This window comes from Trichosurus vulpecula, chromosome 4, assembly GCF_011100635.1.
Source record: "Trichosurus vulpecula isolate mTriVul1 chromosome 4, mTriVul1.pri, whole genome shotgun sequence".
In the NCBI taxonomy this organism is placed as follows: Eukaryota; Metazoa; Chordata; class Mammalia; order Diprotodontia; family Phalangeridae; genus Trichosurus; species Trichosurus vulpecula.
Genome location: NC_050576.1, coordinates 286,248,474 through 286,272,219, shown reverse-complemented (window position 1 = coordinate 286,272,219; position 23,746 = coordinate 286,248,474). Strand labels below are relative to the sequence as shown.

Sequence of the window (23,746 nt, the reverse complement as noted above, 5' to 3'; positions counted from 1 at the left end):
TCAGCACTATGTCATCCGCAAACAGGAGTATCTGGAAGACACCATTATCTGTAGGAGATCCCTCTTCCATTTGGATTCTGTGCTGGCATTCCTTCATGACAAGGGCAAAGCCTGTATGCCTTTGTCTCACCCTTTGCTTGATGGTAACATACAGTCGGTCACTGACCATAATCATCTCTGTTATAACTTTTTAAAAATCTCATGACTTTAATACATGCAGAAGACATACCTTGTGGGAGAAGAGCCTTCAGAGTGTCAGTTTCCTCTGTCCACTCAAATATCTTTCCATAGTCAAGAAACAAACACAGTGGGATCTCCGTGTCTCAGTCAATTGCATGATTCTAAATATGTAGTCTGCTATAGAATATTATTTGTGAAAGCCTACATGTTCCCTTCCCATTACTTTGCCAAGGATGCCCTTGACTGAAATGTAAATTAATTTCATGAAAATTTTGTAGAAAGTAGGCATGTGGGTTGGCAGCTGATATTTTTCATGTATATTGGTTATTTAATAATCATTAATGATAATAATAATAATGATAAATAATAATATAATATGTTATCATTATATTATATTATTTTGTAATAATAAAGTCAGTGTATTTTCTCAAAAATTTGTTATCTTCTCATTCTTTGGGTATTTTGAGAATACATAAGTCAATGCCTTTAAAACAGTGCCATCTTCATTACTGACGACCTCTTAATGCCAATACTCAGTCTGGTCCAGGTTCTCTTCTCATTTTTTTTTCTTTTGTGACACATCCATTTGTTCAGGCAGCACATTGGGAGTGTGATGTTCAAGTCTAAATGTGTTGGCTCTACAGTCATTCAAGGAGAAAATAGTTTGTTATAGAAATCTTTTCTATAAATCTTTTCCATTTTTCATCTCTTTGTTGTCCTTCCAGTTTCATACAAATGCTTTCAGAATGAATTGGCTTAATTGTATCTCTTGCCAAGTTTTTTTACAAATTTCTTTTTCCCTCTACTGCTTTGTTGTTTTATGGGGTGATATTGTTCATAATCTTCTACGATCATCCTCTATAAGATTTCAGAAAAGCTTGTATTCATCTTGACTGCCACATATCTCCGCTAAGCAAGGCCATTAAAATTGCTGACTGAGGCAGTTTCTAAGCTTCATTTGGCCTCCTCCTTGTTGTGCATGATTTATACCTGTGAAATTACCCTTAGAAAAAATAGTGGTAATTTGGGGGATGTTCACTCTTTCTTTCACTGACCTTTTATTTGGTGTCAATAGCGTGCTTAGATACATGAGGTTGGAATTACCTCAGATAAAGGTTATATCTTCTTATTATAATTATTTTTCTTCAAATGTTATGGATTTTGATCTTTTTAAGTGGATCAAAAATAATTCTCATATTAATAACTTATTATTTGACAAACTACAATTTCTTCTGATAAAAATATAATCAGTTTCATTGTTTATAACATTATTTGATAGTTCCGAGTACAATTGTTCTCTATTCTCTCTTGAAGAAAATATTTATGATGTATAGTATTAGGTTGAAACTACATATTTTGAAGGCTTTGGTCTTTTTCATTTATTATTCCTGAACTATGTTTTCCAGCATAGTCATTCCATCTTCTCTTATGCCAATTTTTCATTGTGGTCAACAAATATTAAGGCCTATTTTAACCTCCCAATGGTTCTGCGATATCATGAAATGGGTACTCCCTGCAGTGATGCAGATGAGAGCCCATCTCTCCCCATTCATCTTGTTCCTCTCTTGTCTATCTCTTCCCATAATTTTACCACAGAGGCTCCACTCATTCCCTTGCAAGCATGTAAGTAGAGCACATGGGCTGTCTGTCCATTGGCTGTCTTTTACTCTCACTATATATTCAACACATCTTTTTTTCCTAGTCATAAATGTATTTGATGATACCCTTTTCTCTATTTCTCCTACATGATTCATCGTCTGTAATATATCATACCTTGTTCTCAACCTTCCATGAATATTTTTCATTGCCCTTTGGGTCATCCTCATCTTCAGTTTTTTCAAAGATTAGAGCATTCCATGACTTGCAATAATATTACATCACTGGAAGAACAATGATGTTTTTAAAAATGTGTTTTTCTTTTCAAGGAGAAGTTTGAAATCATTAAAAGAAGAGTAGATTTTCCAAAGGAATATAGTCTGGTCTTTTCTTAATCAATTCTGTAAGCAGCTAATTATCCATCTGTACTGCTTTTCCAATATACATGACCTTATGTGTCATCCATCCAACTGTATGCACACACAGTCTGGAAAATAGTCGTTCTTCATGCACTGCGATAGGTACAAATCAAATGTTTTTTTGGGGTCAAAAATCAGTATTGCATGACCTTGTATTCCAAATAGTTTTTAGTCATTTGTGTGGTTAAAAAGATATGGTCTGAAGTAGAATATTGCCTGTGTGCTTGCCTATTTCCCTTTCATATTTTCATCAAAGATTCTCTCTCTCTCTCTCTCTCTCTCTCTCTCTCTCTCTCTCTCTCTCTCTCTCTGTATATACATATATATGTCTGTGTGTCTGTGTGTGTGTAGTTCATTCTCTTAAGAAATTAATAGAAGTAAGAATGTAGGCATATGGGTCAATCGCTATTTATATTCCTTCCATTGACCTTTTGCGACAATAATAAGATTTTCTTACCACAATATTGGCATCCTCCTTTCCTTCAGATTCCATGAAAACCCATCCCTCGGTGTCCTCAGAACTGGGTTGCTCCCAACATGAACCTTCTCTATGCATGCTTAATCTAATCCAAATGATTTTCCCATCTTTTTAAAAAATTTTCTTTGATCAATTTCCACTTCCTCCAGAAGCATATTCAGGACTATGATGGTAGAGCACAAATATGGCTCCACTGTATATAATGGTGAAAACAGTTTATTTTTTTAAATCTTGACCAATCTTTTCCATATTTCATCAGTTGGTTCCTCTCTGTCCAGTTCGATCCTTAAATTTCCTAGTAGCAATCAATTAGTAAGCATTATTAAGCACCTATTCTGTGCCAAGTATTGTGCTAGGCACTAGAGATACAGAGACCAGAGTGCTCTCTCTCTCTCCTTTAAAGGAGTTTATATTCTATCATGTGGCTTTGTTTAGTTAGGTCTCTCATCCAGATTTCTCTCACCTTGTTTTTTTTTCCTTCATTGCTTACATCTTTTAATTTTATTTATAATCTCTTATCAAATGTTTCACATAATTTCTGTAGTGGGAGCAATACCCTAAATCTTTAACCTCTGCCTCAGTTTCCTCATCTGTAAAATTAGGATAATAATATCACCTACATGGGGGGGTGTGTGAAAATCAAATGAGACAATAACTGTAAAGCACTCAGCACTGTGCCTAACACAGAGTAAGCACTATGTAAATGTTTGCTATCCTCCTCCTCCTCCTCCTCATCGTCATCATCATCATCATCATGCAAGTTAGGCTAGTTTTGCCTTAAAAGGCATTGAAGCCATCCTTAAGACTTTACTGGCTCAGAGGACTAAAAGTTCAGGCTCTTGGCATCACTTCCTAAATGTCCAGATACAAAACAGCCACAAGGAGCTCCAGGCATGGTCTGATGCTTAGCTGGTGGACCACAATGGGCTACTCAGGCAAGGAAGTTCACTCAGCCTTAGTCAATTCATGATATCTTCAATGCCTTCCTTGTTGAAAATTCTTCTCCAGGCTAAGACTAGGCAAATGTTCCTTTGTCAGCTATTGAATGACCTCCAAGTGTCTCATTTTGTCCCAGGACAATTTCTCCATTTCCTCATCCTCTGTAGCAGAAGTTCACACATATAAAGTCCTGCAATTATTTTGATGGTAATCTGTCTGCAAATACTTATCATGACTGCTGCAATAAAAGATGATGAAATGTCCCCTGAGATGATGTTTCTTGTTGCCTTTGGATGCATGATAAAACCAATGCTGCCAGTTCCTTTTATTTGCCTCTTAAAGGAAAAAGCATCAATTAGCTCTCCATTTAGCTGAAACCTTCTTTTGTCTTTTTCTTTCTTTAACAGCAAGAATGTCAAGATTGAGATGAGTCAGTTCCTCCAGTAGCAGGCCCACTTAATGTGCATTTGACAAGAATCTCACATTTAGATTGGTGAAAGTCAAGTCAAGTTACTGTTTCTAGGTGATATAAAAATTGCAGCTTTCATTAACTTTTGTATTAACTGCCACTATAGCAATGGAAGGTACCTTCAGGATGAAGGGGCATTTTGTATGCTTTTTTGTTTTTTTGTGTGTTGCCATGACCAAAGAATTCATCACCAAATACCCAACTGATCAATGGTGAGCTTCTCCAAACTTGATAAGACTGGTTCTTGGTAAGTAGAAACTGTCTATCATTGGAACGGCCCTCTGGGCCTTTCCAGCATAGTAGAAACTAAATTGCCAAAGCCTGTCTGTACTATGGTGGTATGGTCTTCCAGAACCCAGGGTCGCCTCCACATAATAATGAGGCATCAGAAGGGGCTTTTGTGAGGGTTTATCACCATCATGATAGCACCCATACTTTGAAAACTCTTTCATATACATTCTCATTTCATCCTCCCAACAATCCTACGAAGGAAAAGTTTTATTATCTCCATTTCAGAAATGAGGAAACTGAGATTTCCTTCCCCTTTATCACTTGCACAAGGTCACACTGCAAGTAAGAAGAATTATTGACAGAACTTGGGTTTTCTAACTTGCAGTCTGGTTCTCTTTGTATTCCTCAACACCAATATCAAAGTGATTTTCCTAAAGGGAAGAACTGACCAAACACACATACACACACACACACACACACACACACACACACAGAGAGAGAGAGAGAGAGAGAGAGAGGTACACACACAATACTCCCTATCACATCCAAGATCAACATACTAAGCCACCTTATGTTGGGCATTCAAAGTTCTCCATAACTTTGCCCCTTCCTTCCTTTCCAATTTGCTCACACTTTGCTCTCTTCCATGCACTCTATGATATAGCTTCACTGGCTTATTTGCTCTTTCTCACATGATATCCCATCTCTGACTCCATGCCTTTGAACTGGGTGTTCCCTGTGCCTGGGAATGCTCTACCTAATGACTTCTACTTCTTCGAATCTTGGACTCCCTTCAAGATTCAGTTCAAATCCCACCTTCTGCAGGAGGCCTTTCCTACTGCCTCTAGCTGCTTCTAGTGCCTTCTTTCTGTAAGACTTTCTCTCTCTCCATATATATACATATACATATATATATATATACACACATAGATATAGATATATACATATCTATGTATCTATATCTATCTACCTACCTATCTACATATCTATATATCTATCTATATAGATATCTATATCTATATACAGAGAGAGAGAGAAAGTATATTTATAAGTTGTCTCCTCCATTAAAATGTGAGCTCTTTGAGTATGGGGATTATTTTGATCTTTCTTTGTATCCCCAATGCTTAGTTCAAACCTGTAATAAATACTTTTTGACAAAATGACTGACAGTATTAGGTTTCTTTCATGGTGCAGTCCTCTAAATTTCTTAGGGTAAAAAAAGAGGTATTTCTACATGGGTGATTAAAACTCCTCAGATTGGGTGAGATTTTACACATGTTTTGCCCTGACTCTGTGATAGCACAAGTCAGAATTTGCAGATGAGACGTCAGGCCTCTCAACCTCAAAGTTAGCTTTTCATCTTCTGCTTTTTCTGCCATATTTGTTCACAAAGAATAAAAACCTAGTGAGGGCCACCATTTCTGAACTGCTTTATGCATGCTATCCAATCATTACATGTTTCTTTCCTTACTTTCCTTCTAGCTACAATTCAGGTCTTGAGGAAAACAGAATTGGAAATTTTGAGCTGGAAGGGACCCCTGAGGTCCTCTGGTCCAGCCTCCTCATTTACAGATAAATACACTGAAGTCCAGAAAGATTAAGCAATTTAGCAGAAGTCATACAAGTGAATAAGGAGCAGAAATGGAATTCAAACCCAGGTCCTCTGAGTCTAAATCTTCCCTCTACCCCCATCCCCTTTGAAGGTTCTTACCCATTGAACTGAACTATGCTGCTTCTTCCAATCTATTGCTCTGTCAAGAATAGAGCTTCCATGCTCTTTTTGTTAGTACACATCTTTAAATTGGAAAGATTACCAAAAGATTAGCAAGGCTCCTCCACAAAGATGACATGTAAATTAGTGGAGCATTTCATATTTGAAAAAACAAACAATATGTTGTTTTCCTTAGCTGGAACTAGGTGGGAAGACTATAGTTTTACTAGCTTATTTTCAGCTTTTGCTATTAAGCTCTTTGTAAACTTTACTGTGTAAATAGGTTTTTTATTATGTCTGTTGTTATTGTCATTACCTTTAATACTTGAGAAAAGACTTCCTCGGGAACATTATACTTACATTGTACTTGCAATGTGCTCTCCTTCGACAATCCTATGAGATAAGAAATTGAAGTAAAACCTCTCCTTTTATAGAGACTCAAAGAGGGTGTGACTTGCCCCCTTCACCCAGACAGTTAGTATCATGAGTTTTAACCTTAAAAAAGACAATGGGAACAAAATGTTCTGTATCTGGGTTTTTCTTTTCCTTTTCCTATTTTAGATGGGGAAATGCTTTTATTTTTTATGAGAACAAAACCAAGCACTTTGATTTACATGTTTTAAGCAATGAAAACTCTGAACCCAGTTTAGAAAGGCTTAGAAGGTAGAATGCATCCCCTTTTATCCCACAGTGAGACCTCTGATAGGACCAGATTCTGTCCCATAGCAGTTTTACAGCCTCTGAATTATAAAGCTCTTCTGTCAATTAAGTCTGTAGAGAAACTGCTGACTCATTTTCATTAGAGCATTGGCTCTATCCAAGGGCATCACTATATATACTGTTTGAGGAATTTAAACAGTCACTCTGGTTTCTCTAATTTATACCTCACATCAATAGTATGATCGAATCCCTTATAGTTATCTGTTAATATGATTCATTGTGAGGGCTCAGATATCTGGGAGTGTCATATCTTATCTTCCATCGGATGAGGCTCCTGCAGCCCCGTGAGTGGATCCACCATACTGACAATATAGTTCAGTAGATTCAACCCCATCCAACAGTCTGGAAAAAAGAAGCACTCTCCCCCACCCCCTGTTTGTGAGACTTTCTAGTATCTTTGTGCAGCTGTTTGGGAGAGCAATAACAGTGTGTAAGTCATGAGAATGACTGTCATTGAGCGAACGACTTGCCAGGTGGAAAAAAATCAAATTATTTTGTGCTTAGGCATTTATTTCCTTTTCAAAGTACTTTGGAAATAAATTTCTGCCAATTGAGGATAGCTGCAAGCCCTGTCTCCTTCACACCTCATTTTTCCTCAGTCAAAATATAGAAATTGTACAGGTGTAATGCTTTCAATAGGATTTTGGCATATCTTTTTAAAAAAAACAACAACCAGTAATTTATTTCGTGGGAGGGAAAATTAGTGCCAGGAGTAGAGGAAATCATGGTGATACAATTAAAGAGTTAGGAAATGTGAATTTTTACACTTCCTACAATAATCTCTATCACAATGTATATTTTTTATTTTATATTAAATACCCACTCATTAGAGTCCTAAATAACATGACTTCCAAGATGTGATCCAGTGGGAAAAGTACTGGATTTAGAGTCAGAGGCTTAAATCCCCGGTCTCTCTGCTACTTACCGCTATTCTCTCTATGACATCGGACCAGTGACATCACTAGATCTGTTTTCTCATCTATAAAATGAGGGGGGTGGAACTGATGACTGTTAAGGGTTTTTTCATTTGTGAATCTGCAATATGATATGCTAGCTCTGACATATGATTTTGACGAGGTGAAGAGTCTGCACAGCGAAATCACAAACCTTTTCCAGTATACCTGAGCGATGGTATATTGTGTCCAGTTCAGGAGAGACATTGACAAACTGGACCACATCCAGAAAAGAAAAACCAGGATGGAATGAGCACCTAGGGACATTTAGCCTGGAGATGAGAGGATTTAAGTACGAAATGACAGCTGTCATAGAGTATTTGAAAGACTGTCACATGAAAGAGGGATTAGCTTTGTTCAGCTTGGTCTAAGAAGACCAAGGAGCAATGCAGGAAAATGGCGCAGAGAAATATTTCAGCCTGAATGAGGAAAAACTTCCCAACAATCAGAGCTATCCAAAAGTGGGATGTGTTGCCTCAGAAATCAGGGAGTCACTCATCATCCCCAGAGGTCTTCAAGGTTCAGCCATTATCAGGGATGGGGAAGAGGGGATCGTTGCTTACACTGAATGATCTAAGAGGTCTCTTCCTATTCAGAGATTCTGTGAGCCTGCTCCCGTGAACCAAATCCACGGGGTAGAAGTAAGAGAGGATGGGGTGGGGTGGTGGTCGGCACAGGCAACTCAATGAATAGGTTCTACTAAGTTCTGGTATAGATCTAAATGTACTATTAGTTAAAATTACAGCCTTCTAGAATTGTTTCAATACTATTGCCCCCCAGTATGGGCTTGGCACAAAGGCAGATACACATCAAGGGTCTATAATATCTGTAAATAAAAAATGAAAAATTTGGCAATAAAGGACCATTTAGACATCACCTTTTTTTAAGTGAAAGTTTAATAGTTTACAAACCAGAGCTCAGATAGCAGTGTCAACTTAGGCGTGCCATGCCCACTTTGATTATCTTATTTTAGAGAATCAGTAGAAATGAAAATGGAGAATGGCCACAATGTATTAATTTTAAATCATCCTCAGTATTGTTATTTTTAACATTTACTGAATCTAAAGTGTTTTATTTTCATACTTATGATAACTTTACCCCTAAATTGTGGCATTGATCCTGTTTTTTTTTTCTTTTACCCTAAAGAAGAAATAAGATTGAAAAGAAAAATAACTACTCCTTTGGGAATTTCCAGAAGATATTGCTGCAAGTCTTGAGATGTGTTAGGACCACAAAAATGCATGAAAAACATAAGTAGTTTTTTAAGAAAGGAAAGAGGAAGGATGGAAGGTAGAAGAAGGGACAGAAAGGCAGGCAGAAAGGGCAGCAGGAAAAAGGGAAGGGGAAGGAGAAAGAAAGAAAAGGAGATGAGAGGAGAAGAGAGGAGAAGAGAGGAGAGGAGAGGAGAGGAGAGGAGAGGAGAGGAGAGGAGAGGAGAGGAGAGGAGAGGAGAGGAGAGGAGAGGAGAGGAGAGGAGAGGAGAGGAGAGGAGAGGAGAGGAGAGGAAATGGAAGGAAGATAAATCAACTAGGGATTTCTAACTGGCTGAGATTTTCTTTTGGCGGGGGGGCCTCAATATGGAAACACCCTGTGGATGATGTGTACTATTTCCATCAAGATAATTTTCTGCTGAGTATGGTAAGAATCATTGCCAAGCATTTATATTGCTTGGAAGTAACCAACAATCTTTTAGATCACGAATGGTTTTTTGCCAGTGTGGAAATACTCCTTCCAGTTGTGTAAATGACCTGCTAATTATTTTGTCATAATGAAAAGATATTAAAATAGAGATAATTTTTACATTTTCTCTATACTATATTATTTAGGCAGTTTCTCCAATAAATGGACCTCTGCCCAATCCCACCCCCATCCAGAAGCATTTTGCCCTGTGAGGCGCGTTAACTATTCAGTTGATAGCCACCAGGAAAAGTCATTTATTTACTAAGTGGAATGCTAGAAGAGGTAGTTTGGCTCACGTGAAGCAGTGGCCTGTTTCCTCCCAAGCAATATATAGCTTGAGCCTGCAGGATCAAGCTCACTATTATAGTTTCCTAATAGGCCAACTAGGGAGTTAAATCCTGAACAGCTCATATAGTCATGATTCTTCAAAGGCACCCATGAAGATCTCACCTTCTAATTGAAACAGAATACAATTGAATGCCAGAGATTGAAAAAAATTCAGGTTTCATGAGCTTATTAATATATAGAATCCCACGTGAACCAGGCATAAGACTAGGGACAAGTGACCAGAGTTCTATCCTTGCCATCACTGCAAACATGCCATGTAACCTGGGGCCAGCCACCAAACCCTTCTCAGCTTTAGTTTTCTCACCAATCGGATGCTAATAATAAAACCTTATCTTTTGCCTGCTTCATATGGATGTTGTGGTGGTGTACAGGAATGTGCTTTGAGCTCTCTGGATAAAAGTCCTATACAGAAGCAATAACTCTTATCCCCTTCAGATGTGCCACATTGAGAATCTAACGCCAGAAATACTCTGTGTGCAACTTGGCACAGCAAGTCACTTGATTCTTGCTTTCCTGACTTTCAAAAATTGTAATTAGTCTCCATGACCTTGCTTTAAAACTATTTTTTAAATGGATTCAGTTTTGCTTTGATACCAAAATTAGATGAGAAAAAAATTGAAGGGGCAGGGGTAAGAAAGCAAGAAAGACTGACATCCTTTCTCCAGCATGTTCACTCTGATGGGACTTTAGCAGCTTCAAAGCTGAGTTCTTTTTCCTTTCATTCTTTTCTTTTCTTTTTTTTTAAAGCATACTACCTCTGGCAACAGCAAGCTTTTCATCTTAGGGTGCCAGTCCAATAGGGAACAGAGGAGAGGTGAGGAAGGTGCGTGCCAGGTTACTGCAGCTCACACCTAGAACATTCTCCCAGCCATGCTTTTATCAGTTGGAGCAATGTAGGCAAAAGCAGTGGCAATAAGCCCAGGAGAGCTGCAAATAAAAAGAAAATTAAAGGAGAGGGTATAGGGGTGCCAGGGTTGAAATGTCAGAATAGCAGGGGACAAGGATGGCGAGTCAGATGGCCCAGCCTGCTGGGCTAATTTCTGGCACTGGGCCCAGCCTCCCCCAAACTTCCACTTCACATTAGCCAAACTTCAGGGTCACAGCAACCTTTATATAATAAAACCTGGGGAAATGCATGGCCTCTAAATGTCGAGAGGACAAAAACGCTGCTGTCTCTAGAGCCATAGCTGACTCACTACCTGTAATGACAAAGTATTCAGGATTTCTGTGCTTCCATTATACCTGTAATACAGAAATATAACAACCCTGTGCTAAGCTAACTCCCTCATATGAACAGTAATTACATACATATGTATGTATACATACATATGCATATGTGTATATATTTATACACATGTATATATTGCAAGTGTATATATGCACATGTGTGTGTATGTGAATATAGTTATATGCTTATATATACATACATGTGTATCCACATATATGTGTGCATTATATATACATATATGTATATTTTAAAACACTTTATCCAGAGGGTGCTAAAGCAGCTCTTAATTATGAAGTCAGTCGCAGTAAATAAACCTGAAGCTTTAATGGGTTTGCTATCTGCAGTAATATTAAGAAAGACTAACAGTAGAAGAAGCAAAGTACTAGAAACCAGGAGGCTAAATCCTGAAGCTCAGACACAGACTTTCTGTGTACTCTTCCCCATAGATTCTTTGGACTGCAGAGCTCATCTGGAAAGCATACAAAGGGGATGAGCTCCTTTACGGAGCTTAGTGGAAAAATTCTAAGTGGCTTTGAGCCATTTACCAAAGTCAATTTAAATATAATAATTAATAAAGGCAGAGTTTAGCACTTAGATTTCCCAGAGGTAGTTCCTGTTCATGGGAATTTGAACCCAGCACACACCAGAGGGTAGGATTTGTCCCATGGATCCCTGTGGGATTCTCTGATTTTCAGCATTTGCCTGCTGACATTCATTATCAGATCTTGCTTAGTTTTAGTGGTAAAGAAAATGCTGACTAGGCATTCTTAAGAGTACCAGCAAAATTATGTGCGTGGCTTCCATCAGTGGAGTCAATGAGAGTCATCCACGGGGGTATTGGAAGGCTGAATATCACTCTGAACCTTTCAAATAATTGTGACCTAGAGGAGTCCACTCCTACAAAAATATTTCTAAAGTGTTTTCCTTGAATCTTTGCCATTAGAATGGATGGGACTCTTTCAATTGTCTGTTTTTCTTCTCTGGTCATAGCTTCAGAATACTAGCGTTGCTTGATTTCCTTCAGTTGCAGATATTGGTGGCTGAAAGCATGGGCCAGGCCCCAGAAAATTTTCCCAGAGGGAACATACATAGGGCCAAATTGGACCCACCGTGTATCTCTGAAATTTGTGGTAAGTGTCTGAGGTGCTAATAATGCTGTAGCTAGGGTGGGATCATCACTGTGCTGAGAGACCATGCAGCACCCTCGCCTGCCAAGGGTTATCTGTGTTGGTCAATCGCATTGCCCTCCCGGGATGCTCTGTATTTTAATTGCAAATGCTGCAATTAAAATGTAGGATTGAAAAGCCCCATCATAGTCTTTGTTTTTTCCAAGTCATGCTTGTAGTATCTCTGCTCTCCTTTGGACAATTACATTCAAAAACTAAGTGGGCTACCTTCAATCCTCTCAAAGACTCTCTTCTAATTGAGCACCTGAGAATCTTATTATCCTCTTCCTTGGAGGACCCTCATTAATGGCAGGCCAGTGGTAGATAAGCCAGATGGACAATAAGAGTACTGTTATTGGCCAGAGAATTGCCCAGGGATACCTCATGCCGGAAAAATTGACTCTAAGGTAAAATAAGGAAAGGAAGGGTTCTAATAGTAGCTGTTGCACTAATTAGCCATGTGACCATGGGCAAGGCATTTTACCTCAGTGGACTTCAGTTCTGTTATTCATGGTATTCCAGAACTGGAAGAGACCTTAGAGAATGTGTAATCTAGTGTCTAATTATTGTGTAGATAAGGAAACTGATAAATAGTGTCTTATCCAAGGTTTTATACAAGTAAGCCAAGACAAGAAGTCAGATTTCTTGGCTCCCAAGTATTCTTTCCACTACAACATATTAAGATCATGGAGCAATTAAAAATATTAACTGATGATGCCAGTTTTATCCATTAGGGATTTTCAAATAGCATCCTTATGGTGAGAGATATGTCACTGATCTAATCTGCGTATATGCACATTCATAATACATGTGTGAATGGATAGAAAGGTAGATAGGTAGATAGATAGATAGATAGATAGATAAATAGATAGATAGAACAACAGATAAACAGATGGAAAGAAACTCAAAGTGGATACTAACCCATCTGGAGTGAGACTTCAGGAGGGAACTGGTCCCCAGTACCAATGGCCCAATCCATCTTATTCAACTAAAACAATGAAAATACTGCACACACACAAAAAAGAAAAAGTAAAGGTAAAAACAAATCATAAGAAAAGAATGGTTTGCTTTGTAACGATATAGTGTCATTTTCTTAAAGAGATTTTTTCCCCCTACTGGATGGGTTAAATAATTAGAAGGCTTTAGTTACATAAAGTCTTAAGCTCTTACTAGCTATGTGAATCAGGGGATAAGGTGTGAAATAAGAGGTGTGTGTGTGTGTGTGTGTGTGTGTGTGTGTGCGCGCGCGTGTGTGTGTGAATTTCAAACAGACCTGGGAAATCCAACTTTGTTGGGCATACAACCTACGCTCCAAGCAGAACCAGCCATTAGAAATATACTCACAAGAATAATTCTTAGACCTCTGAATGAATCTAAGGCAAGATTTGTCTTCCAAACCCTATGTCTAAGGCAACCAGATGGCACAGTGGATAGAATGCTGGGCCTGGAGTTAAGGAAAACCTGAGTTCAAATCCAGTCTCAGACATTTACTATCCATGTGACCTTGGGCAAGTCACTTAACCTTGTTTGCCTCAGTTTCCTAATCTGTAAAATGAGCTGGAGAAGGAAATGGCAAACTACTCCAATATCTTTGCCAAGAAAAACCCAAAATGGGGTCACAAAGTCAGATAAGACTGAAAATGACTAAACAACAATTCTATTTCTAGCTTCCAAACTAGTTCAAATATTACTATTAAAAAGAGAGTATTCGCATAAAAATATAATTAAGGGAGGGATCATAAGATCATTGTCTTAATACTGTGAAAGATCTTAAAGGCCTTTTAGTCCAAAGGGCTCACTTTATACATGAGGAAGGTGAGGCTTAGACAGGTTCAGTGACTTCCCCATGGTTGTGGGCTTCAGAACCAGCTATCCCAGGTAAGCAACAATCACAATACAACAAACTTACGTCCTGAACAAGGATAAGTCTAAAATTACAATACAAATGGGGGCTGGGGGGTCACCACTTTTCATTCTTTTTTCAAAATCAGTAATCCAAAAGAATGTAGTTGTCAGAACTAAGCCTCTAATGGAGACAACATCAATCAGAAATTTACATTTATGAGTACAGTACTTTGGAGGATACAATCAGTGATGCTAATTAGAAGCAAACAAGCTTACAAGACTAGCAGGTTGGAAATCAGCAGAGTATGACAGTATAAACCAGCTCCAGAAAGCCATCAGAAATCAATGTTTTCTTTGGGAAGGAAGTATATTTTCATGAATTTCAGGCCCTGTAAAGACAGTCAGGCCTAGAATTTTCTGACTCAGCCACTTATGGATCTTCTCTTCTCCCTAGTGTAAATTTTGCCTCTAAACCCGGGTTTTGTTCAGGCGTGCCAGATCAGGGGTTTCCCATACTCACATATCTTTAGGAAGTTAGAGTTCCATGATTCAGTTCCAAATCAGCTAGTCTAAATCTCACATTTTGCAGAAAGAAAACACGATAAAGTAAGATAGCCTAAAAAAAAATCCCATAGCTACTAAAAGACCTAGCCTTGACTTAAACCCAAGTGTTTTGACTCTAAATCCAGTATATTTCCCCCATTCTACCACACTGTCTCCCATTATTGACCTTCCTTGCCAGTAAGGGCGAGACATACCACTTTCTACTTTCATTTTAAAGGCCTCCTTTCTCTTAGGAGTCAATTGGAACCATCTAGATGGATCCTCAGTCACTTCTCAGCCTAACAGTCACATGTTGACCTTCTACTGTTCACAGAGAGCTGGAATTAACTCTCCCAGGCTCTTTTAAAACTTTCTATAAACTTTCTTTTTCTATAAGCCTTCTTTCTCAAATAGAGAAAAGTTGCTTCGGTCAAAGCCAGTACCCTACTTATTCCATAAAAGGGAATCCCAGTTTCAATAGTTACTAACAAGACAAGTGAGAAAAAGGCTTAGTAATTCACCTTTTCGTGGCAAGAATATCCAGTTAGGGTAAAATAAGAAGCAACAAATAGATGGATACCCCTTGCACAGAAAAACTAAATTGTTTACTTTCCCTGTTTCTTCCAATGAAGAAAAGAATTTTCAACCTCCCTTCACCCCTAAGAAATCAATGTTGCCATAGAGCTTTCTAAGGCTCACTGCCTCTACCATGACGCAATGCTTTTAGGGACCCATGTATTCATACCTTCTGTTTTCATTGATGTTTCAGCGCTGAGTAGATCTTGGTCAGTTATTGATCTGCTCACAACCTTGGAAGCCTTGATCACCTGGTTAGCTTTCCACTCCTCACCCGCAGACAATCTCTTGAAGCTTAAAGCTGATTACTGTTGGCTACTCTTGGGGACTGAGAAAAATAGCAAGCTTCACCTACCCAGTACAGGTCAAATCCTTTAATACATACCATTACAACCAAAGCTACTAGATCAATTAATCTATCAGCAAGAATTTATGGAGCATCCCCTATTGTGCCTAGCATTCCACCAGGTACTATGGGAGATACAAAAGATGTCAAAGGCATAGCCCTTGCAAAGATTTTCTTGCTCAAGCAAACATCTATTTATTATTATGCCCAATGCAACTTTAAAATAGTGGGTGGTCCACTGAAGTTCACTGTCATTGGATTTGATCTGTATCTTTCAGTGAGGCTACCCTAATGGAACAGGCTCTCCCCTTTCCTACAAGCAGACTGGGGGATCTTACTCGAAAATCTCTTTCAGTTGAAAATGAAGCATCAAGCAGGACAATAGTCAAGCGAGTGAAATCAGGCTATTTCCTTTGGCTGTCAAAACCCATAGTCCACACTCAACGACTTCATGGAGGAATAAGATGTCTGTACATCTCCCAACAGAATATCCATTGGGGGAAAAACATACCCATAATTTCTAAACTGAGTGCTTTTAAATTGCATCTATAGATCTTCCTTGCATGAACAGATTTCTGGCTTCATATCTAGTGATGCCCGCAGCTAAGCCTTCTCATAAAATTAAGCAACTACACAATCAATAAAAAGGAGTAATGGGATGGTGTTCCCTTTAGATGCCATGCTGTCTCTGGTTTGTTTGGGGACCAGTGGGCTTGATTAAGAATGATAACAGACACTTGGTAATGTTGCGAACTGGAAGTAAATCAACATGAAGGGTGACAAAGCTTAACTCAATTGGTATCAGAGGAAACAACCTCATCATTTACAAAATCAAGCTTATTCCCAAAATTTATTGAGCTCAAACAGAGCAAAATCTATGAAATCACCTTGATACTAAGCACTAAAAATTTAATTTCTATTTCAAAACTATGCCCCAATCAAAAGACAAAGGCTAAATAAGCCGCCTAATTGGAACAGCATCCATAAGTGGTTGGCTAAAGTTCTTACATGTGCCTAACACTCATTAGGGAAACAGATCGATGGAAATGGGAGCAAAACCAGCATTCTGTTTGGCTAATGAACACCTATTATTATTCGGGATCATCATGCTGTACAAAAACCAATAATTACCACAGTCTGCTAGAGACCTGCCTCTAGCCTCTTTATCAGCAATCCCAAACTACAGGACTATGGCTTGCTTTTTTGCCTTTAGAAAAACTGAACAGCAACTTTGCATATTTAATGTAGCTTTCTTTTAAATAATTTGCTTCTTCCAAGAAAACTTGGAACTTTATGGAACAGAAATAGCATGGGTAATTCTGGAGCCCAGAAAGTAGTTCTCCTAAAACAGGCTACTCAGTCTTCCTTCCAGGTCAAGTACCAATATTAGGCCTCAAAGGCATCTGCAAATCAATTGTTTCTCATTATAACATGAAGACACTGTCTTACTGGTGGGAATAATAAAGGGAAAAGAAATCATGATATTTAGGGTAGTTTCCTACCTGAAATGCATTGGAAATGGAAAGCCCCATTTTTTATATCACCCTACCATATATGAAGCCTCATTTTTCAAACTCTTTTACTGACTAGCATAGGACCTTGCACATACTAGACACCACATAAAAGTTTATGGAACTTAATTATTATGTGTTTTATTTCTCCTCTGAAATCCACCAATAAACTTGACAAGTTACAGACAAGTTACTGGTTCATAGACAGGTTACATAGAGATTGGGAATAAAGGCAGAAGGTCTCCCATTGTGATAAATTCTCCCCTTTTCCATTGGAAAAATGGAGATCCTAATCAAATAGGCATTCTAACATCAACCTCATTCTGACTAAAACTCATTAAGCTATGATTAGGAATTTATGTCAATGTTAGTCTCTTACCAATGTTTCCTGGACTGGGCATACATAGCATGAGTCTACCACACACACACTAATGTATATTGGAAAACTTGTTGGAAAAGTCACAGGAAAAAAAGCAGATAAAAAGCTCTAGGAAACTGAAACTAGAACTTGTCTCTCACAGCAGAAGGTAATCCTCCCACAGGATATTAGAGTCAAATATTAGAACTATTGAGTTATCTCCTAAGTACACCCAACCTATTCTCTATCTGAATAGAAGGCTTCCCATCCCATAGCTTTAGGCCTATCAACTCTAATGAACATTCAATTCTCACCACAAATAAATTAAGCTAAGGTTTCCAAGAGAGGGGTGGGAACTATCATCTGCTGTAATTTTTTAGAACAGTGAGTAAAGGCCTAAGGAAATTAATTTGCTTCTTGAGAAATGAGTGTTATATGGCAGTCATCTCCTTTTCTTGAATTTCTTTTATCAATAAGTAACACACTGAATAGCAACTCTAGGGGAAAACTGGAAGGATTTATGATGGTTTAATAGAAGCTCTCAGCAACGTAAAAATGTTCATTATTCATGGAATAGTTGGTGGACCAGGTCAGTTTTTTTTCCCACTCCCCTATTCTCTCACCCACATAACTCACAAATGAGCCAGCCCCTCCTCTTTCCATTTCCCAATATGATTTCCTAATGCTTTTCTCAATTCCTTTTACCTCCTTCCTTCCAAACCCTTCCTCTGCTAATAAAAAATATTATAGTAACATATTTATAGAGCTCTCTAGATTCTACAAAATATATTGTCTACATTATTTCATTCGACCCCTGTATCAGACCTGTGAAGTGAATGCTAAAGATATTTTTACCCCTATTTTACAAATGAGGAAATTAATGCTGAAAGTGACTTTCCCAGAGTCAACCAGCCAGTCAGTAGGTAAAGCAGTATTTGAACCTAGGACTTACTGACTCTAAAATTGGGGTTCTGTTCATTGCTATGCCACCTCTCTGTTAGGCACCACATCTTCATTGCTAAAACAGACAGAAATGGATAGCACTTTTAAGCAGAGATCATGATCGGCTTGGCATTTTAGCTTGTGGCATTAGGGAGTTTTGTTTACACCCACAGCAGCAATGTTTCTACACAAAGACTTGGCAGGACTGAACAAAGCATCTGACTCATCTGAGTAGGTGGGCAGCTTGACCTATATTCTCCTGTCATTCATCAAGGACACTTGGGCTCCTGAGCTAGGAGTTTGTATGCACTTGCTCTTCCTTCTTCTTTTCTTTTCCCTGGCCCTGGTTCCTCCCCTGACTCCAGCCTGCTTATGTTTACTGCCTGATCCTGTCCTTTGCAATGAGAATGCCCCATGATTTCCAAATCAGTGTCTACCATCATTGCACATGCCCAGCAGCCACTGGGGACTGCTGCCTGCCCAGTGACCTGAGAGGGGACTGCATGCCTCCAACTTCTACCTAGTGATTCCTGAATTTCACTATTCCCTTTCCAGATCAGTTATCTGTCTTGCCAACCTCACTATTGCACCTTTGCGTTACGACAGAAAGACCATCTTACCAAAACACCAGACTCACAGGCAGCATAATCTCTAGACTCTGGCTTTATAATGGCAGATAGGATAGCTGCATATTTTCCAGGTAGGAAGTGGACTGTGAGACAAATGAAAAACCCAAAAGACAAAGTTTCTGGGTAATTAATAAGCAATTTATTAATTAGGCTAGCTGAGAGTCAGTAGATTGATGATCAGTGCTTTCTCTTGGTAACCAAAGGCAAAACCATGGAGATCTCCAAATGCTTAAATACTTTTGGAAGGCGGGGCGCACTGAGTGTGCTCTGACAGATGAAAATCACCCCTGATTGATGAACAATTAATGAAGGGGTAGAGTTTCAAATGAGGAGGTGGGCTGAAAGCCTTCAGCTGCTCCTGCTGAGAATGTGACTTGATGATGAGACTCAGCCACTTCCAGCAATCTAGACAAAGGAATCCATCTCTACCCAGACCACTCTGGTTGGTCTCCTTCATGAACTGTGTTACCCTAAACTTCAATGGAGGGGTACAAAGGCATAGACTTGTTGCTTTGAGGCTGGAATTCACCTACATTAGATTCTATTTACACTCTAAACAGAAGTAAGCTCTCTTAGTCAGATGGCATCCTACCCAAGATCTAGGAGCATATTCCCAGAGAATTTGGGGAATCTCATCTATCAGCAATGTCCTTCAGATACTGGCTGACTGTCCTACAGGACCTGGTTTCTAAATGAGGAAATAGAGGGAAAAAGACTTAATCCTAATTTAGTAGTTGGTTATTAATATAATAGAAAAAATAATTTCCCTCAACTGGAGATTTGCACTGACATCTCATGCCTAACAAGAGAATTTAGTGGAAGTAGTATGATACTGGAGTCAGAGGGCTTGGGTTCAAATCCTTCCTCTAATACTTACTGTGTCTGTGACCTCCCAAGGCTTCAGTTACCTCATTGCCAAATGTGAGGGTTGGCCTAAGTGACCTCTAAAGTCCCAGTTCTGATCCTATGTTCAATTTCGAAGCCTTCAAATAAACAGCACAAGATCATAGCTGGAGAACTAAGAGGAACAGCTCCAGTTTCTATCCATGATCACCACCATCATCATCACCATCATCATCATCATCATCATGGCAACTTGAATTTATGTAGTGATTTCAAGTTTATAATGTATTTTATTTACCTTGTCTCATGATTTCCTCTTTCCCATACTGGAAAATCTGAATCTAGTGCAGAATAATTCAGTAAAAGGAAGGACTCTGCTACCAAGGAGAAATTGTGATTCTGCTCAGGTGGGAGAGGTCATTCATTATGGGGTAATGATGACTTCCATGGGGAATGTCTTGCTGATTACAGGCTGCTACCTGGGTTTGCTGCTTTCACCTCACATTTGGTGGCTCCTGCTGGGCGATAGCGACCGAAGTCACTCCAGTTAGTCTTGATCTGCAATGTGGTACAATTTTGGAAAAAAACAGACAGTAACCTCCAGGGGATGTTTCACCATTAGGGCAAAACCTGCCAAGTTTACAGGCAAACTTAGAAAAAAATTGTATAATTACCTCCGAGTCCTACTAGGACTCCAGTCCTTCCCAGGTGCCTGATACCAGCTGCTGTCCCATCTGGTTACCTGCATAACCAAATTGGCCTCTTTGTCTTTTGCATCAGTGAGCAATTATTATCTCTGGCAAGATGGGGATGATCCTGATGGCACAGGTGAGAGCAAACTTGAAGTGGCTCAAAACTTCTGCTGCTGCTACAACTTAGTTTGTGATGACAATAGCATCATTCAGAAATATTCAATAAAGGCAAGATGCAAGCTTTTTCTGCCCAGCTGTTGTGCTTAATGTGAAGGTCTATTTTTCTATTTCTGTCCACTATGCTGTGGAGACAGGTGAGTCCCAGGCAAATAGACAGTGCTACAGGTTCTAGGTACAAGTGTCATGAATAAATTTAATAAAGGTAAACTGAGGTACACACTCTGAGAAAATCAGTTTATTAACAGTGATGCATATAACTATTAACAAAGTAGGTCAGACTGGCCATCTCAATAAGACCAGTGACCCCAATGGGAAGGGGTTTTCTCTTTATTTCTCCCAATAAAGAGGGTTTTCTCTTTGTTGACATGCAGGAAAGTAGAGGGTCTAGGAATACTACCATTGGCTATACCAAGAAAAGTGGGTTGGGATTCAGGAAAGGATAATCAAACCCCTTTCTTACGATTAAGGAGTATTCATTGTTTTATGGGTCTCATTTGCCTCTTGTAATCTTTGTTAGGAAATCAGTACTCCCAGACATGCTGTCCTCTTGGAGGAGATCAAATATCCCCTAACTGTACAAGGACAGACAAGGATAGATGATATGTCTTTGGCTCCAGGTTAAGCTGGTTGGGGCTTGCAGACAACATGCACATGTCCCAGGTGACAACAGTATAAGTGATAACAACATTCCCTTTTAATTCTATCTTTAAACTAACTCAAAGGGAAAACTCCAATCCTGAGTTTAACTCAAGGATGGAGAAATGTGTCTTGAGCAATCATACAAAATGGGACAGTAATACAGAATAGGGTCAGTTACAGAATAGGATCATTATTCAATGAGACAGAATGATTTTAATTTCCTCACAACCAACTTACTCACTTATTATCCCAGCAGTTTGTTTCCAACAAAGCCCTCTCCATCTTCTGGAAAAGTTTTCTCTCTCCTCTTTAAGGAATGGACTTATCTATCTCAAGAGTGGGCACAGCAAATGTTGGTCATGCTCCTATATGAGGATATGTTCACTGACAACCTGTATTCCTTAGCCTTTTCTAATCAATCAATATACACTTATTAAGCACCTCCAGTATGCCAGGCACTACCTATGGAAACATCCTCTGCCTTCAACGAACAGCAACAGATAAGACAATATGCTCATACATAGGCATTCTCAAAACAGATACAAGGGAACCTGGCTGGGAGGAGCAACTGACCTCATACAGAAGTCAGTGTTTGATGTGAGTCTACAGGAAAACCAGGGGATCCAAGAGGTAGAACTGATGAAGGGGTGCAGGCAAGGGGGACAAAGCCAATGCAAAGAGATAGAGACCAAAAATGGAGTTTCTTATGTGAGTAACAGTCAGAATGTTGAGGTCTAGGGCTACTGAGACCCCGAAATTCAAGGGCAAACAATGAGAGTCCTGCTTTGAATAAATTCAGCCCAAGCCTTTCAGTCAGAGACAAGGTTTATTAAAACACTGTTTCAGAGTGGACAAGATTTTAAGAATCTGCTCATTTGTGACACTTATATTGACAACCAGGCCAGACTTAAGGAATCTGTACACTTAAATGGAAGCAAAATGGACCTTTTATACAGAAGACTATGGGGAATATCTGGATGTGATCTAGAAGTGGCCAAGTAGTCTGGGAACAGAATGGCAGTCTAGGGTGACACCAGGTACAGACAATGTGGGCCACAATGAAGGATTAGCTGGGAAAGGCCAGGTTCCCCAGGCAAATGCCAGGGATCTGGGCCATGTGGGAAAGTCCAGGGGCTTTTCCTTTTTGGGGTCCAGATCCCAAAGACATGGTCTTTTCCTTTTAGGGGTTCAGATCCCATCCCCATCAAGAAGACCAGTTTGGTTGGAGTGCACAGCAAGGAGTAATGTGTATTAAGACTGGAAAGGTGGATTGGGGGGTTACTTGACAAACAGAGGAACTTATATTTGGTCCTAGAGGTTAAAAATATGCCAAATGTATAAAATTTGTTCATTTTATGGGCAAATTCTAGATAGCCAATATATATATATATATATATGTTTCCTCAGAATCATAAGAATGACTCCAGTGAAGCTGACTGGGAGGAATCTCAGCCCTAATGTTCAGCTTGAATGCTAGAGACTTTCAGCAGCACTGTTTAATGGTACAACCTAATGGCAAATTCTTTTCTACCTTAGCATTAAAAGCCATTCTTTGCATTAGGATGGAGGAAAGTCTTCCTGGATCTCTGCTGGCCGAAAATATCCTGAAAAATGTCAGTTGGCTAGGTTTGGGAGGTTCATCTGCATGAGTTCAATCATTACTTTCATCTCAGCACAATTTTCAACATTTGGGGAGGGCTCTCATTCTCCCAGCAAAGATTAACCTTTAAACTTGGAAGTTCTAGGGAGCCAAAAATTTTAGAGAGGAAAAAATAAGGAAAATGAAAAAGAAAAGAGAATGAATAAAACATTTGAATTGCATAGAAGAAAACAAAACTTTAAATGGGGACACAAACATGGCAATTTTATGACTACATTAATTTAATATGCACTTAAGTGCATATTAAATTTACAATTTCAAAAACGATCTTTTTTGTTTTTTTGTATATTGAAATACGTTTGATGATCATTAAGTTCATAATAAAAAGAAAAGAAAAAAAAGAAATTCTTGGAAGCAGTTAAACTGCTCTCACCACTTTTAAAAAATTAAGCAAAATAATCCATTCAAGACCCATCACTGCCCTTCCTTCCACGCAGCCAAACCAACACGGGTTCACAAATATAATTAAACAATGTTAACAGCAAACAGGAAGGAAGTCCACAGCAATACCAATAACGCCATACTCATGTTTTCAAATTACCTATTAGATACCAGGACACTTTCAAATTAGCTATCTCTTGCCTAAATTACCTGACTGTAGTTCCAAATAAGTAGAACTATCATTTCATTTTGTTAGAAGCAGTTAGCTGATGATGCAATGGACAGAGATAGGCCTGGAGCCAGGAAGATCTGAGTTCAAATCTCACCTCAGACACTTACTAGCTGCGTGACCTTAGGCAAGTCACTTAACCTCTCTCTGTCTCAGTTGCCTCAACTGTAAAACAAGGTTCATAATAGCAACCAATGCTAAGGTTGTTGTATGGACCAAATGAGATAATATTTGTAAAGCACTTAGCATGGTGC

General features: G+C 38.9%; 1 protein-coding gene and 1 non-coding gene across 2 annotated transcripts in view; both read left to right on the top strand.

Annotated features, from left to right (window-relative positions):
- The window catches only part of VWC2L (von Willebrand factor C domain containing 2 like), a 172,424-nt gene that overhangs the window by 125,674 nt on the left and 23,004 nt on the right, over positions 1 to 23,746 (top strand). The gene's annotated exons all lie outside the window — the stretch shown is intronic.
- On the top strand, positions 6,086 to 6,190 carry LOC118849288. Its single transcript, XR_005010335.1, has one exon. It is a non-coding gene; the product is annotated as a U6 spliceosomal RNA (small nuclear RNA).